A 14,629-nucleotide genomic window follows, 5' to 3' on the forward strand; every position below is an offset into this window, starting at 1 on the left:
TCGTACATTTCTGTACTTTACCATACTGTATTGTATTGTACTGTACCGTACCTTACTGTACTGTATCATACTGTATTGTACTGTACCGTACTGTATTGTACTGTACCATACCTTACTGTACTGTACCATACTGCATTGTACTGTACCGTACTGTATTGTACTGTACCATACCTTACTGTACTGTACCATACTGTATTGTACTGTACCGTACCTTACCATACTGTACTGTATTGTACTGTACTGTACCGTGCCTTCCTGTTTACAAAGCAACACAGCAACGTGGATGTTTGCAAAGCCGTAGTACGGCGAGGCGCCGCTCTGCTGCTAGAAGTCACCGTTTTAAAACTCCAGCTCTCCGAGGAGAACAGCACTGACATCAAAACAATGAACAGCAGCTCCTTCAGGCTGTCAGCAGGCGAGTCACACCTCCGTGAAGCTGCATCCTACTCCGCTCGCTAAACTTGTACTGCTTCTTTTTCTGACCTTGTACTAACCTCAAGTTGTCTTTTGAGAGAATACATGCATACATTAGTACATTTCATACTTTACTACAGAGAGGAGTTTATTACAGCCTCATATAAAGTCAACAATAATAATAATAATAATATTAAAGCAAACAGAGCTCTGGTATCTGAATCATATCAGCAGATATACAAATTTAAGTATCGGGATTGGATCGGAATTGAAAGAACGTGGATCGGTGCATCACTACTGCAATGTAGATGAACAAGTTCCTGAAGCTGTCCCTCCATCAGACACCTGAAATAAGAACATTTGAATGTTCATGAATTATGCTTCAATACTTGTTTTCAAAATATTTTAGAGACAAACTGGATCCACATTTAGTCAGTTTGTGTTCTACAGTACTGGACTCTGTCATGCTTCAGTTTTGTGTCTTTTTATTGGTGTACTCTCGTCACTGAATAATATCAGTTAATGTGTGATACTACAATTTATTTTATGTCTAAAACTAGTCAATAATTCTCTAGTATGCACAAGAATTTAATTCTTCCCTTTATATCATTAATGCAGTACTTGTATATAATGCACAGTTGTTTTCAACTATTCTAAGGTAATTGAAATAACTGTTAATGTGTAAATAAATTAAATATGTAAATGAACTCTGATAGGCTAAATGTCTAAATGTTTCAGTACTATGTCAGAATCTGCACAGATACTCTCATGGAAAGAAGTTAAATTGTAAAAATAATTTGTGAAATCCTCCTATGTTTGTCTAGTCATTTTTAATTGGAGTCAAATATACCTCAAGTTTATTCAAAAAACCATTACAGAAACTTATTACAATGTATTTAATGGTTGAATTCATACATTACCTAAGCTTATAGATTTCCATTAAACTCCGGTCAAGTAAAAATGTCAAGCCCTGAAAACATTGAATAATGAATATATTGTAGTGAACAGGCATCACAGGCAGGGGGTGACTACATTCTGAGCAGTTTTTCTAGTTTTTTGCTGTGTACTATAAGGGAAGAAAACTCTAAGATGATGTACCTGCAACACAAAATGTAGCATTTTAAAAAAATCAATTATTTCTATGATTATGATTTTAAAATGACATGAAACTGTTTTTGTTTAACAAAATATATTTCAGTGGGTGCAGGACTAGTGTAAAGTCTGCAGGACGAGGGCAACCCATGGTTCACTAGTCCGCTCTACTAGTGGCAAAAAAATTAAGATCTATCCCTGTGTACCGTACCTTACAGTACTGTACCTTACAGCACTGTAATGTACTGCATCGTACTGTACTGTACCTTCGTGTACTGCACTGTGCCTTACTGTTTCGTGCTGTACCGCACTGTACTGCACTGTACTGCACTGTACTTTACTGTATTGTAGCATACAGACAAGCGCGAGGTGCCATTATCCATCTGTCATCATGTTGAATGAGACTTGTCACCATCGCAGGTTCAGCAGCAGAGATGATGGTAGAGAACAGGAACTTCTGGTCTTCAGGTGATGCAGTACCAGTCGTACCACTGTCAAGTGACATGTTTTAGTTAGTGAGCGCTGTGACTGAAGCTCATTAAACATGAATATTAAAGGGGACATATCATGCTAAATCCACTTTTTTAGCCCTTAAATGCACGTTGTTGTATATTTAGAGTGTTTAGAAGTACAGAAAAGTTCAAAGTAGTCTCTTCAGGTGCTCCGTTGATATCTTTATATTCTGTTTTGGTCATATTTTGCGATCCGTTTCGATTTTTCTATTCTCTATTACGTTTTTTGAACTATTACGTCACAGTATTCCCGGCGGAACTGCCAAATTAGGACATCGACACTTCGAGCAATCCGCCATTTTTGTTTCTCGCTGCGATTTTGTAGTCCAACCTAAGGGTGCCGAAGTTACGAGAGGATAAGTCGAAATGTTCGGTTGTTGGATGTAGTAACCCACAAGCTTCGTTACACCGTCTCCCAGCATCAGAACCTTTTCGAAGTGCCTGCTTGAGTTTTATTTTTCACAGAAATGTACCCACATCTGTGGGTAAGGTCATTTTTGTGTGTGCGAAGCACTTTAAGGATGACTGCTTCAGCAACCTCCGCCAGTATAAAGAAGGATTTGCCGAAAGACTTCGTCTGATTGAGCGGTCAGTTCCTTCTATCTATGGAGACGACGAACAGAGCACTTCGGTAAGCTGTATATAACGCTAAAAAGTGTGATGATAAGACGTCCCTGTCATTGTTTTGTTAGCATTAGCAGTTGCACCGTCTTCATATGTTAGCGCTGTGTGCTCGTTTTAGATTATAATGTAACTTCTGTGTTAAATAGTCGTTGTAATACAGGCAGTATTGTAGTAGTGGGCATGGATGGAGAAGTTAGTGTAAATATAGTAACACACCATTGCGTTACATCCATATGAAGACGTTGTTCTGCAGCTGCATCATCGTCATTTTCATCTCGCTCCGCCGGGTCCGACTCTGGCTCCAACATGTATGGCTGGATGGACAAATCTTCCGTTGTTGACATTTTGTAAATAATGTGTGAATATAAAGTTTCTGCGCCGCTAGATAATTGTATCTGTTCTATCAAACTACAAAGATGGCCGAACAGGGTGGAGTTGAACCGAGTGTCACCTCTGCAACCTGGAGAGGAGGCGGGGTATGAAGTGTCTCATTTGCATTTGAAGAGACCGCCCCAAAACGAGTTGCTCTCAGAAGCACATCAGAAAAGGGGTAGAAAAGGGGCCTGTGGAGCTCTAATAATGAGGAATTCAGACCCAAGCATTGCAGTTCCGCTTTATATAGACCACAACTGTATGATTTATATGTAAAAAGGAAGGATTTAAAAGCATGATATGTCTCCTTTCAGCTCAAACTAGTACTGATTAGATGATTGACAGGTTGGAATCTCAAATATTGTACAGACAGCCGTGGCTCCTCCCAGTCATTAGAGCTGTTGGTTCACGTTCTTCACATCAGACCTGACTCTCAAAGCAAGGTGCATCGTGGGATAGAAGCTCCTGCCACTGTTTCTGACGAGGTCTGGTCTCCGGGTGTGGACGGTAGGGATGATCATGGTGGGAGACGATTTGGTGGGAACAGTAGAGATGATGTGTGCTTGGTGGTCCAGAGGTCGAGGAGCAAGCTTGTTCTTTGAGGGTCACAGGTTCAAACCCCACCGCTGACATGTTACCATTCAGTAGCAATAGGATGTGTTAAATGCAGCAAAATCATTTCTGAAGGGATCTGCTTGAACTGTTGGTCAGTGCAGACTTCAGAGACAAGGTTTAGCAAACAGGTTGAACCACAGAGCTTCGGAACCTGTATGACCTTTATGTTCTGTGGTGTTTTATTCAGGCTGTGCTGTCACTCATCAGCTTAGTTAAATGTATCATCAGACTTTGAGGTTGTGACTACAGCTCTGAGGCTTCCAGCTAGTCCTGTTCCCAGCATGTCAGAAGCCTCGGTCCCACCACAGTACATAGCCAGGCAGGGCGGCAAAGCCTACGCAGACCCGACTGTAGTCGGTCCCACCACATGTGGGAAAATGTTAAACATATATTTTAACATATGTTAAAATGTCAGCGGGTTGTGAACGATGCAGGTATGTGACATCATTACGCAAAAGTTGTCTCTTTACTTTTTCAGTGTTGTTTACTCTATACTTTATCAGTGTTGTTGTTTATAGTTGAGTTGTGTTCATTTTGTCGTTCTAAACAACATATATTATAGACTCTGTTTTATCGACGGTAGATGCAAGAAGGATTTGACCTTGCTGACATGTTTAGGTTTCACCTGCAGTCTTCCTCAGAGCTTCATCTGGGGTGTGATGACGTGTCGGTCTTTATCAGGTGACTGGCCTGACAGATCTGTCTGATTGTAGGCTGACCACGCCCCCTATAACCACGCCCCCTCCCCCACCACCAGCTAGTGGTCTCTGAGGATGGAATGCCAGGTGTGTGGGAGGTTCATGGTCGTCTGCTTCCTGACCTCGACGGCCTCCTTTATCCTCCGTTAGTTTGTTTCCCTCCGATGTTCTGACTCTTCCCTTCTTCCACTTCATGATGTGGTCATTTCTTCTGCAGGGGTCGGTGATGCTCATGTCCTGCTGTGTCTGTTTGAAACCTTGTGAGTCGTCCTGTGGGTTCTATTTCACGTTGATGTTCTTTCTTTCTTATATGAATGGATCTGCCCGCTCCACCAGTGTATGTTCTGATTTACATGATTTACATGGGATTTCATATATTCCGTTGCATGTGTTGTCTGGGTCTATTTTATCTTTATGGTGTAGGAGTAACAGTAGAGTTTTGTGTGTGGTTTCACTGCTGTGCTGATGTGTTTTTTCATTCTACGTTGTCTGGGTTCTGTTCTCCCTCAGATGTCTGGGATGGTGATTGTGTTTTTGCTCTTATCTGGTTTTTCTGTTTAGCTTTCTTTCTTTTATCCTCTTTTCTTTATTCATGACTTGTTTTCCTCTGTTTATGGCCCATTTCAGATATCGACACTGTGTGAGTGTGTTCTTGATGTGTTTGTCTTCCTCTTGTCCTCTGCCATCATAACCAGCCTGTTCATAAAGTGTCCAGCCAACAGAAAGTTTGTGTGCTGTGGGGAGTTCTGATGTCCAGAGGAGGTTCTGGTCCGTGTGTGTGGGTTTCCTGTAAACTGATTTTTATCCTGCCGTCTTGTCTGTGGTGGATGTTCATGTCCAGAAAGGAAAGGGTCCTGTTAGTTCCCTCTTCATATGTGAACCGTATGTTTCCAGTCTGCTCCATGTTGTTCAGATGGTCGCTGAGCTCATGAGTGGGAGGCGGTGGGAGGCGTAGCCAGACAACAGGGGGCGTGGTCACATGGCGGGGGCAGATGACCGGGGTGTGTGGGGGCGTGACCAGAAGACAGGGGGCGTGGCCTGTTAGGCAGAATCTGACAGATCTGTCAGGCAGGATGGACACCTGGACAGGCGTCGCGTGTTGAGACATGACAGGAAGCTGTGGCGTTGCGTGTTGAGACATGACAGCAAGCTGTGGTGTTGCGTGTTGAGACATGACAAGATGTGGTGTTGCGTGTTTAGACATGACAGGAAGTTGTGGCGTCGCGTGTTGAGACATGACAGGAAGCTGTGGCATGTTGAGACATGACAGGAAGCTGTGGCGTGTTGAGACATGACAGGAAGCTGTGGCTTGTTGAGACATGACAGGAAACTGTGGCTTGTTGAGACATGACAGGAAACTGTGGCTTGTTGAGACAAGACAGCAAGCTGTGGTGTTGCGTGTTGAGACATGACAAGATGTGGTGTGGCATGCTGAGACATGACAGGAAGCTGTGGCGTCGAGTGTTGAGACATGACAGGAAGTTGTGGCGTCGCGTGTTGAGACATGACAGAAAGTTGTGGCGTCGCGTGTTGAGACATGACAGGAAGCTGTGGCATGTTGAGACATGACGGAAAGCTGTGGCGTTGCATGTTGAGACATGACAGCAAGCTGTGGTGTTGCGTGTTGAGACATGACAAGATGTAATCTTGCGTGTTGAGACATGACAGGAAGTTGTGGCATCGCATGTTGAGACATGACAGGAAGCTGTGGTGTTGCATGTTGAGACAGGACAAGATGTGGTGTTGCGTGTTGAGACATGACAGGAAGCTGTGGCATGTTGAGACATGACAGGAAGTTGTGGCGTCGCGTGTTGAGACATGACAGGATATTATGGCATCTCGTGTTGAGACATGACAGGAAGCTGTGGCATGTTGAGACATGACAGGAAGCTGCGGCATGTTGAGACATGACGGGAAGCTTTGCCGTTCCTTGTTGAGACATGACGGGAAGTTGTGGCATTTCATGTTGAGACATGACGCAAAGCTGTGGCATTTTGAGACATGACAGGAAGCTGTGGCGTTGTATGTTGAGACATGACGGGAAGCTCTGTCGTTGCGTGTTGAGACATGACAGGAAGCTGTGGCGTGTTGAGACATGACAAGAAGCTGTGGTGTGTTGAGACATGACAGGAAGCTGTGGCGTGTTGAGACATGACAGGAAGCTGTGGCTTGTTGAGACATGACAGGAAGCTGTGGCGTGTTGAGACATGACAGGAAGCTGTGGCTTGTTGAGACATGACAGGAAGCTGTGGCATGTTGAGACATGACAAGAAGCTGTGGTGTGTTGAGACATGACAGGAAGCTGTGGCTTGTTGAGACATGACAGGAAACTGTGGCGTGTTGAGACATGACAGGAAGCTGTGGCGTCGCTTGTTGAGACATGACAGGAAGTTGTGGCGTCGTATGTTGAGACATGACAGGAAGCTGTGGCGTGTTGAGACATGACAGGAAGCTGTGGCGTGTTGAGACATGACAGGAAGCTGTGGCGTGTTGAGACATGACAAGAAGCTGTGGTGTGTTGAGACATGACAGGAAGCTGTGGCGTGTTGAGACATGACAGGAAACTGTGGCGTGTTGAGACATGACAGGAAGCTGTGGCGTCGCGTGTTGAGATATGACAGGAAGTTGTGGCGTCGTATGTTGAGACATGACAGGAAGCTGCGGCATGTTGAGACATGACGCGAAGTTTTGCCGTTGCTTGTTGAGACATGACAGGAAGCTGTGGCGTGTTGAGACATGACAAGAAGCTGTGGTGTGTTGAGACATGACAGAAAGCTGTGGCTTGTTGAGACATGACAGGAAACTGTGGCGTGTTGAGACATGACAGGATGCTGTGGTGTCGCTTGTTGAGACATGACAGGAAGTTGTGGCGTCGTATGTTGAGACATGACAGGAAGCTGTGGCGTCGCTTGTTGAGACATGACAGGAAGTTGTGGCGTCGTATGTTGAGACATGACAAGAAGCTGTGGTGTGTTGAGACATGACAGGAAGCTGTGGCTTGTTGAGACATGACAGGAAACTGTGGCGTGTTGAGACATGACAGGAAGCTGTGGCGTCGCATGTTGAGACATGACAGGAAGCTGTGGCGTCGCTTGTTGAGACATGACAGGAAGTTGTGGCGTCGTATGTTGAGACATGACAGGAAGTTGTGGCGTCGTATGTTGAGACATGACGGGAAGCTGTGGCGTGTTGAGACATGACAGGAAACTGTGGCGTGTTGAGACATGACAGGAAGCTGTGGCGTCGCATGTTGAGACATGACAGGAAGCTGTGGCGTCGCTTGTTGAGACATGACAGGAAGTTGTGGCGTCGTATGTTGAGACATGACAGGAAGTTGTGGCGTCGTATGTTGAGACATGACGGGAAGCTGTGGCGTGTTGAGACATGACAGGAGGCTGTGGCGTTGCATGTCGAAACATGACAGGAAGCGGTGGCGTGTTGAGACATGACGGGAAGCTGTGGCATTGGGTGTCGAGACATGACGGGAAGCTGCGGCGTGTTGAGACATGACGGCAAGCTGTGGTGTTGCGTGTTGAGACATGACAGGAAGCTGTGGCGTTGCGTGTTGAGGCATGACAGGAAGCAGTTGTGTGTTGAGGCATGACAGGAAGCGGTGGCGTTGCGTGTTGAGACATGACAGGAAGCTGTGGCGTTGGGTGTCGAGACATGACAGGAAGCTGTGGCGTGTTGAGACGTGACAGGAAGCGGTGGCGTTGCGTGTTGAGACATGACAGGAAGCGGTGGGGTTGCGTGTCGAGACATGACAGGAAGCTGTGGCGTTGCGTGTTTAGGCATGACAGGAAGCTGTTTCGTGTTGAGGCATGACAGGAAGCTGTTGTGTGTTGAGGCATGACAGGAAGCGGTGGCGTTGGGTGTCGAGACATGACAGGAAGCTGTGGCGTTGCGTGTTGAGACATGACAGGAAGCTGTGGCGTTGCATGTTGAGACATGACAGGAAGCTGTGGCGTTGGGTGTCGAGACATGACAGGAAGCTGTGGCGTGTTGAGACATGACAGGAAGCTGTGGCGTTGGGTGTCGAGACATGACAGGAAGCTGTGGCGTTGCGTATCGAGACATGACAGGAAGCTGTGGCGTTGCGTGTTGAGACATGACAGGAAGTTGTGGCATGTTGAGACATGACAGGAAGCTGTGCATTGCGTGCTGAAACGTGACAGGAAGCTGTGGTGTGTTGAGACATGACAGGAAGTCGTGAAGAACCTGCTCTGGAACAGAGTTTGTTCTGCATGTTGAAGCTTGTTTTTGAGCACAGAAATTCATGTTCTGGCCTCTAGAGGCAGTAATGATCATCACATTGACCCCTGGGCCCTCAGACCAGCAGGAATCAATGAATATTGTTTACGAACCATTTAACTGCAATGTTTTGTCCACATCAGGCCTTCTGGGCACAGGTTGGAAATGAGGTGATGTATATGAGAGAAACACCCACGCCACATGGGGATTCAAACCGAGGAGGTTCTCACTCTAGAGCTGTGGATAATAGTCTCACAACCACCCATGTCACATACAGGAGTCGGTTAAGGACAGACGAAGTAGCAGATGTACATGTGTAGTAGTATTTATTGTAGTAGTACTAAAGATGGTGGCAGTGTAGTAATAATGCTCCATTCAGCAATGTGATTACACATAATACAGTACCAAAAAGAGGAGTACAAATCAATCACATTATATGGCATTTTTTTCGAAATAATATTCTTCTGAATCTATAATATCTGTGATATTGCAGTTCTCATAGTAATCAAGATGGTGGTGAGATCAAGGCCAACTGTAAAATTGAGTTGTAAACTAATTAGCTTGGCAGTGTGACACATATTAGAACTATAACAAATATAGAATTAACATCAGTAGTTGTAATTGTTGAGTAATATTATAGTACCCTTACAATAGAGCCAGAAAGTGGAGCAGGGGCAGATCTAGAGCTAAATTGTGACCGCAACAAGTATAATTAGGCAAATATTTCCAAATTTTCACCACTTTGGGGAAAACCAAACTCGTCTAAATCTGCACCTGAGTAGTACGAGTTGTTTTAGGAGAAATGATTAATTCTAGAGTCATTGTGCCTAATGCATTTAATCCGTGGTGTTTGTTTTATTGCAGGTGACATCATCAAGATCATAGTTGTAGTAGTTGTAGTAACTAGGTGACCATGTGTAAAGATAATTTTCTCATTCTGTTGCATATTTGATTATTTGTTATTACTTTTGATTGTAATGAAACATATTTTTCCACTCTAAATGGTGGGTAAATAATATTTGGGGGCTGAAAACAGCTTGGTGCTGGCCAAAGTGTTCCATGCCAGTCACCGTTGGCAGCCATCTTGGAAAATGGCTGCCATGGTCAACACAATTAGAATTTGAAGTGGCCCAATATCCAAATTTATTCCAGATTTATCTCGCAACGTATCTGCCAAATTTGGTGCTTTTATCACAAAATGAACAATGGTTTAGCTCTGCTGCCCCACTATTACTCATTACATTGAGCTGGGACGCAGGGGGGACGCAGGGGGGACGCAGGGGGAGGCCAGGAGAGTCCAGACTAACTCCTGGTGTCCCACATGTTTACAGATGTGCAGCCATGTGGAACTAAAGGATTGACCGCTGGGGGGATCCGGTCTTCAAGTGGGATCCGGTCTTCAGGAGGGATCCGGTCTTCAAGGGAGATCCGGTCTTTAGGAGGGATCCGGTCTTCAAGGGGGATCCGGTCTTCAGGAGGGATCCGGTCTTCAAGGGGGATCCGGTCTTCAGGTGAGTGTGAATTATTCATCCGTCCACAGCGGTTCACTTTGTAAACATTCATCTTTCCAATAATTCCTCTATTAATGATCAATATATTTGACTGATTTAAAAATCTTGCGGTCGCTGTTTCATTTGTGTTTATTTTATTTTGATTAGAGATATTTTTATTACAATTCTGATTTCAAAAGCAAACATCACACAACAGAACCTAAAACAACATTTCCCCCTCAGACATAGATGTACTAAGGATGAAGAGCTTTATAAATTACTACTCGCATACATATGAGTCATAAGTATACAATCATATCACACAAACACAAAAGGTATGTGCCAGGTAATACCTCAAGGGGCATCACAAACACTAAGCAGGTAGTGGCAAACTAACAGTGAATGTGCCCAGATTCATTTTAGTTTGAAGGCAAACTGAACCGTGACACATGAAGACTTTATTAAATGTCACCAGATCAATCAAAGCCTCTGTCTGTTTCATAAAACTACAGACTATGTAATAAAACGACAGACTGTTTATTAAAACTACAGACTGTGTCTGATAAACCTACAGACTGTTTAATAAAACGACATACTGTCTGTTTAATAAAACTACAGACTATTAAATAAAACTACCGACTGCGTAATAAAACTCCATACTGTTTAATAAAACTACACACTGTCTGTGTAATAAAACTACAGACTGTGTAATAAAACTACAGACTGTGTAATAAAACTATAGGCTGTGTAATAAAACTACAGACTATTAAATAAAACTAGAGACTACATAATAAAACTCCATACTGTTTAATAAAACTACACACTGTCTGTTTAATAAAACTATAGACTGTGTAATAAAACTACAGACTATTAAATAAAACTACAGACTGTGTAATAAAACGCCATACTGTTTAATAAAACTACACACTGTCTGTTTAATAAAACTCCATACTGTTTAATAAAACTACACACTGTTTAATAAAACTCCATACTGTTTAATAAAACTACAGACTGTGTAATAAAACTACAGACTGTGTAATAAAACTACAGACTATTAAATAAAACTACAGACTGTGTAAGAAAACGCCATACTGTTTAATAAAACTACACACTGTCTGTGTAATAAAACTACAGACCGTTTAATAAAACTACAAACTGTCTGTTTAGTAAAACTACACAGTCTGTTTAATACAACTACAGTCTGTTTAATAAAGCCACAGACTGTCTGTTTAATAAAACTACAGACTCTGTAATAAAACTACAGACTGTGTAATAAAACTATAGGCTGTGTAATAAAACTACAAACTGTTTAATAAAACTACACACTGTCTGTTTCATAAATATACAGACTGTCTGTTTAATAAAACTACAAACTGTCTGTTTAGTAAAACTACACAGTCTGTTTAATAAAACTACAGACTATGTAATACAACTATAGACTATTAAATAAAACTACAGACTACGTAATAAAACTCCATACTGTTTAATAAAACTACACACTGTCTGTTTAATAAAACTATAAACTGTGTAATAAAACTACAGACTATTAAATAAAACTACAGACTACGTAATAAACTCCATACTCTTTAATGAAACTACACACTGTTTGTGTTATAAAACTACAAACTGTCTGTTTAGTAACACTACACAGTCTGTTAAATAAAACTACAGTCTTTTTAATAAAACCACAGACTGTCTGTTTAATAAAACTACAGACTGTTTAATAAAACTATAGACTGTGTAATAAAACTACCGACTGTTTAATAAAACTACAAACTGTCTGTTTAGTAAAACTACACAGTCTGTTTAATAAAACTACACAGTCTGTTTAATAAAACTACAGACTGTTTCATAAAACTACAGACTATGTAATAAAATGAGAGACTGTTTATTAAAACTACAGGCTGTCTGTGTAATAAAATTACACACTGTCTTTTTAATAAAACTACAGACCTTTCAAATAAAACTACAGACTGCATAATAAAACTCCATACTGTTTAATAAAACAACAAACTCTCTGTTTAATAAAACTACACACTGTCTTTTTAATAAAACTACAGACTATTAAATAGAACTACAGACTATTAAATAAAACTACAGACTGTGTAATAAAATGCCATACTGTTTAATAAAACTACACACTGTTTAATAAAACTACACACTGTTTAATAAAACTCTGCACTGTCTATGTAATAAAACTACAGACCGTTTAATAAAACTACAAACTGTCTGTTTAGTAAAACTACACAGTCTGTTTAATAAAACCACAGTCTGTTTAATAAAACTACAGACTATGTAATAAAACTACAGACTGTTAAATAAAACTAGACTGTCTGTTTAATAAAACTGCAGACTGTGTAATAAAACTACAGACTGTGTAATAAAATGAAATACTGTCTTTAATAAAATTAAACACTGTATGTTTGATAAAACTACAGACTGTCTGTTTGATAAAACTACAGTCTGTCTGTTAAATAAAAGTACAGACTGTTTAATAAAACTACACACTGTCTGTTTCATAAAATTACAGAATGTCTGTTTAATAAAACTCCAGACTGTTAAATAAAACTACAGACTGTTTGTGTTATAAAACTACAAACTGTCTGTTTAGTAACACTACACAGTCTGTTAAATAAAACTACAGTCTTTTTAATAAAACCACAGACTGTCTGTTTAATAAATCTACAGACTGTTTAATAAACCTATAGACTGTGTAATAAAACTACCGACTGTTTAATAAAACTACAAACTGTCTGTTTAGTAAAACTACACAGTCTGTTTAATAAAACTACAGACTGTTTCATAAAACTACAGACTATGTAATAAAATGAGAGACTGTTTATTAAAACTACAGGCTGTCTGTGTAATAAAACTACACACTGTCTTTTTAATAAAACTACAGACCTTTCAAATAAAACTACAGACTGCATAATAAAACTCCATACTGTTTAATAAAACAACAAACTCTCTGTTTAATAAAACTACACACTGTCTTTTTAATAAAACTACAGACTATTAAATAGAACTACAGACTATTAAATAAAACTACAGACTGTGTAATAAAATGCCATACTGTTTAATAAAACTACACACTGTTTAATAAAACTACACACTGTTTAATAAAACTCTGCACTGTCTATGTAATAAAACTACAGACCGTTTAATAAAACTACAAACTGTCTGTTTAGTAAAACTACACAGTCTGTTTAATAAAACTACACAGTCTGTTTAATAAAACTACAGACTGTTTCATAAAACTACAGACTATGTAATAAAATGAGAGACTGTTTATTAAAACTACAGGCTGTCTGTGTAATAAAATTACACACTGTCTTTTTAATAAAACTACAGACCTTTCAAATAAAACTACAGACTGCATAATAAAACTCCATACTGTTTAATAAAACAACAAACTCTCTGTTTAATAAAACTACACACTGTCTTTTTAATAAAACTACAGACTATTAAATAGAACTACAGACTATTAAATAAAACTACAGACTGTGTAATAAAATGCCATACTGTTTAATAAAACTACACACTGTTTAATAAAACTACACACTGTTTAATAAAACTCTGCACTGTCTATGTAATAAAACTACAGACCGTTTAATAAAACTACAAACTGTCTGTTTAGTAAAACTACACAGTCTGTTTAATAAAACCACAGTCTGTTTAATAAAACTACAGACTATGTAATAAAACTACAGACTGTTAAATAAAACTAGACTGTCTGTTTAATAAAACTGCAGACTGTGTAATAAAACTACAGACTGTGTAATAAAATGAAATACTGTCTTTAATAAAATTAAACACTGTATGTTTGATAAAACTACAGACTGTCTGTTTGATAAAACTACAGTCTGTCTGTTAAATAAAAGTACAGACTGTTTAATAAAACTACACACTGTCTGTTTCATAAAATTACAGAATGTCTGTTTAATAAAACTCCAGACTGTTAAATAAAACTACAGACTGTTTGTGTTATAAAACTACAAACTGTCTGTTTAGTAACACTACACAGTCTGTTAAATAAAACTACAGTCTTTTTAATAAAACCACAGACTGTCTGTTTAATAAATCTACAGACTGTTTAATAAACCTATAGACTGTGTAATAAAACTACCGACTGTTTAATAAAACTACAAACTGTCTGTTTAGTAAAACTACACAGTCTGTTTAATAAAACTACAGACTGTTTCATAAAACTACAGACTATGTAATAAAATGAGAGACTGTTTATTAAAACTACAGGCTGTCTGTGTAATAAAACTACACACTGTCTTTTTAATAAAACTACAGACCTTTCAAATAAAACTACAGACTGCATAATAAAACTCCATACTGTTTAATAAAACAACAAACTCTCTGTTTAATAAAACTACACACTGTCTTTTTAATAAAACTACAGACTATTAAATAGAACTACAGACTATTAAATAAAACTACAGACTGTGTAATAAAATGCCATACTGTTTAATAAAACTACACACTGTTTAATAAAACTACACACTGTTTAATAAAACTCTGCACTGTCTATGTAATAAAACTACAGACCGTT

At 40.0% G+C, this 14,629-nt stretch overlaps 1 protein-coding gene across 1 annotated transcript in view; it reads left to right on the forward strand.

The window, feature by feature from the left end:
• ndst2a (N-deacetylase/N-sulfotransferase (heparan glucosaminyl) 2a) overlaps window positions 1-14,629 on the forward strand; it is a 40,152-nt gene that overhangs the window by 14,430 nt on the left and 11,093 nt on the right. Inside the window, exon 2 of the mRNA XM_080481821.1 lies at window positions 9,910-10,089. The gene's annotated coding sequence lies outside the window, so the exon portion shown is untranslated. The remainder of the gene's footprint in view (window positions 1-9,909; window positions 10,090-14,629) is intronic.

This window comes from Lipophrys pholis, assembly GCF_963383615.2.
Source record: "Lipophrys pholis genome assembly, chromosome: 15".
NCBI classification, from domain to species: domain Eukaryota; kingdom Metazoa; phylum Chordata; class Actinopteri; order Blenniiformes; family Blenniidae; genus Lipophrys; species Lipophrys pholis.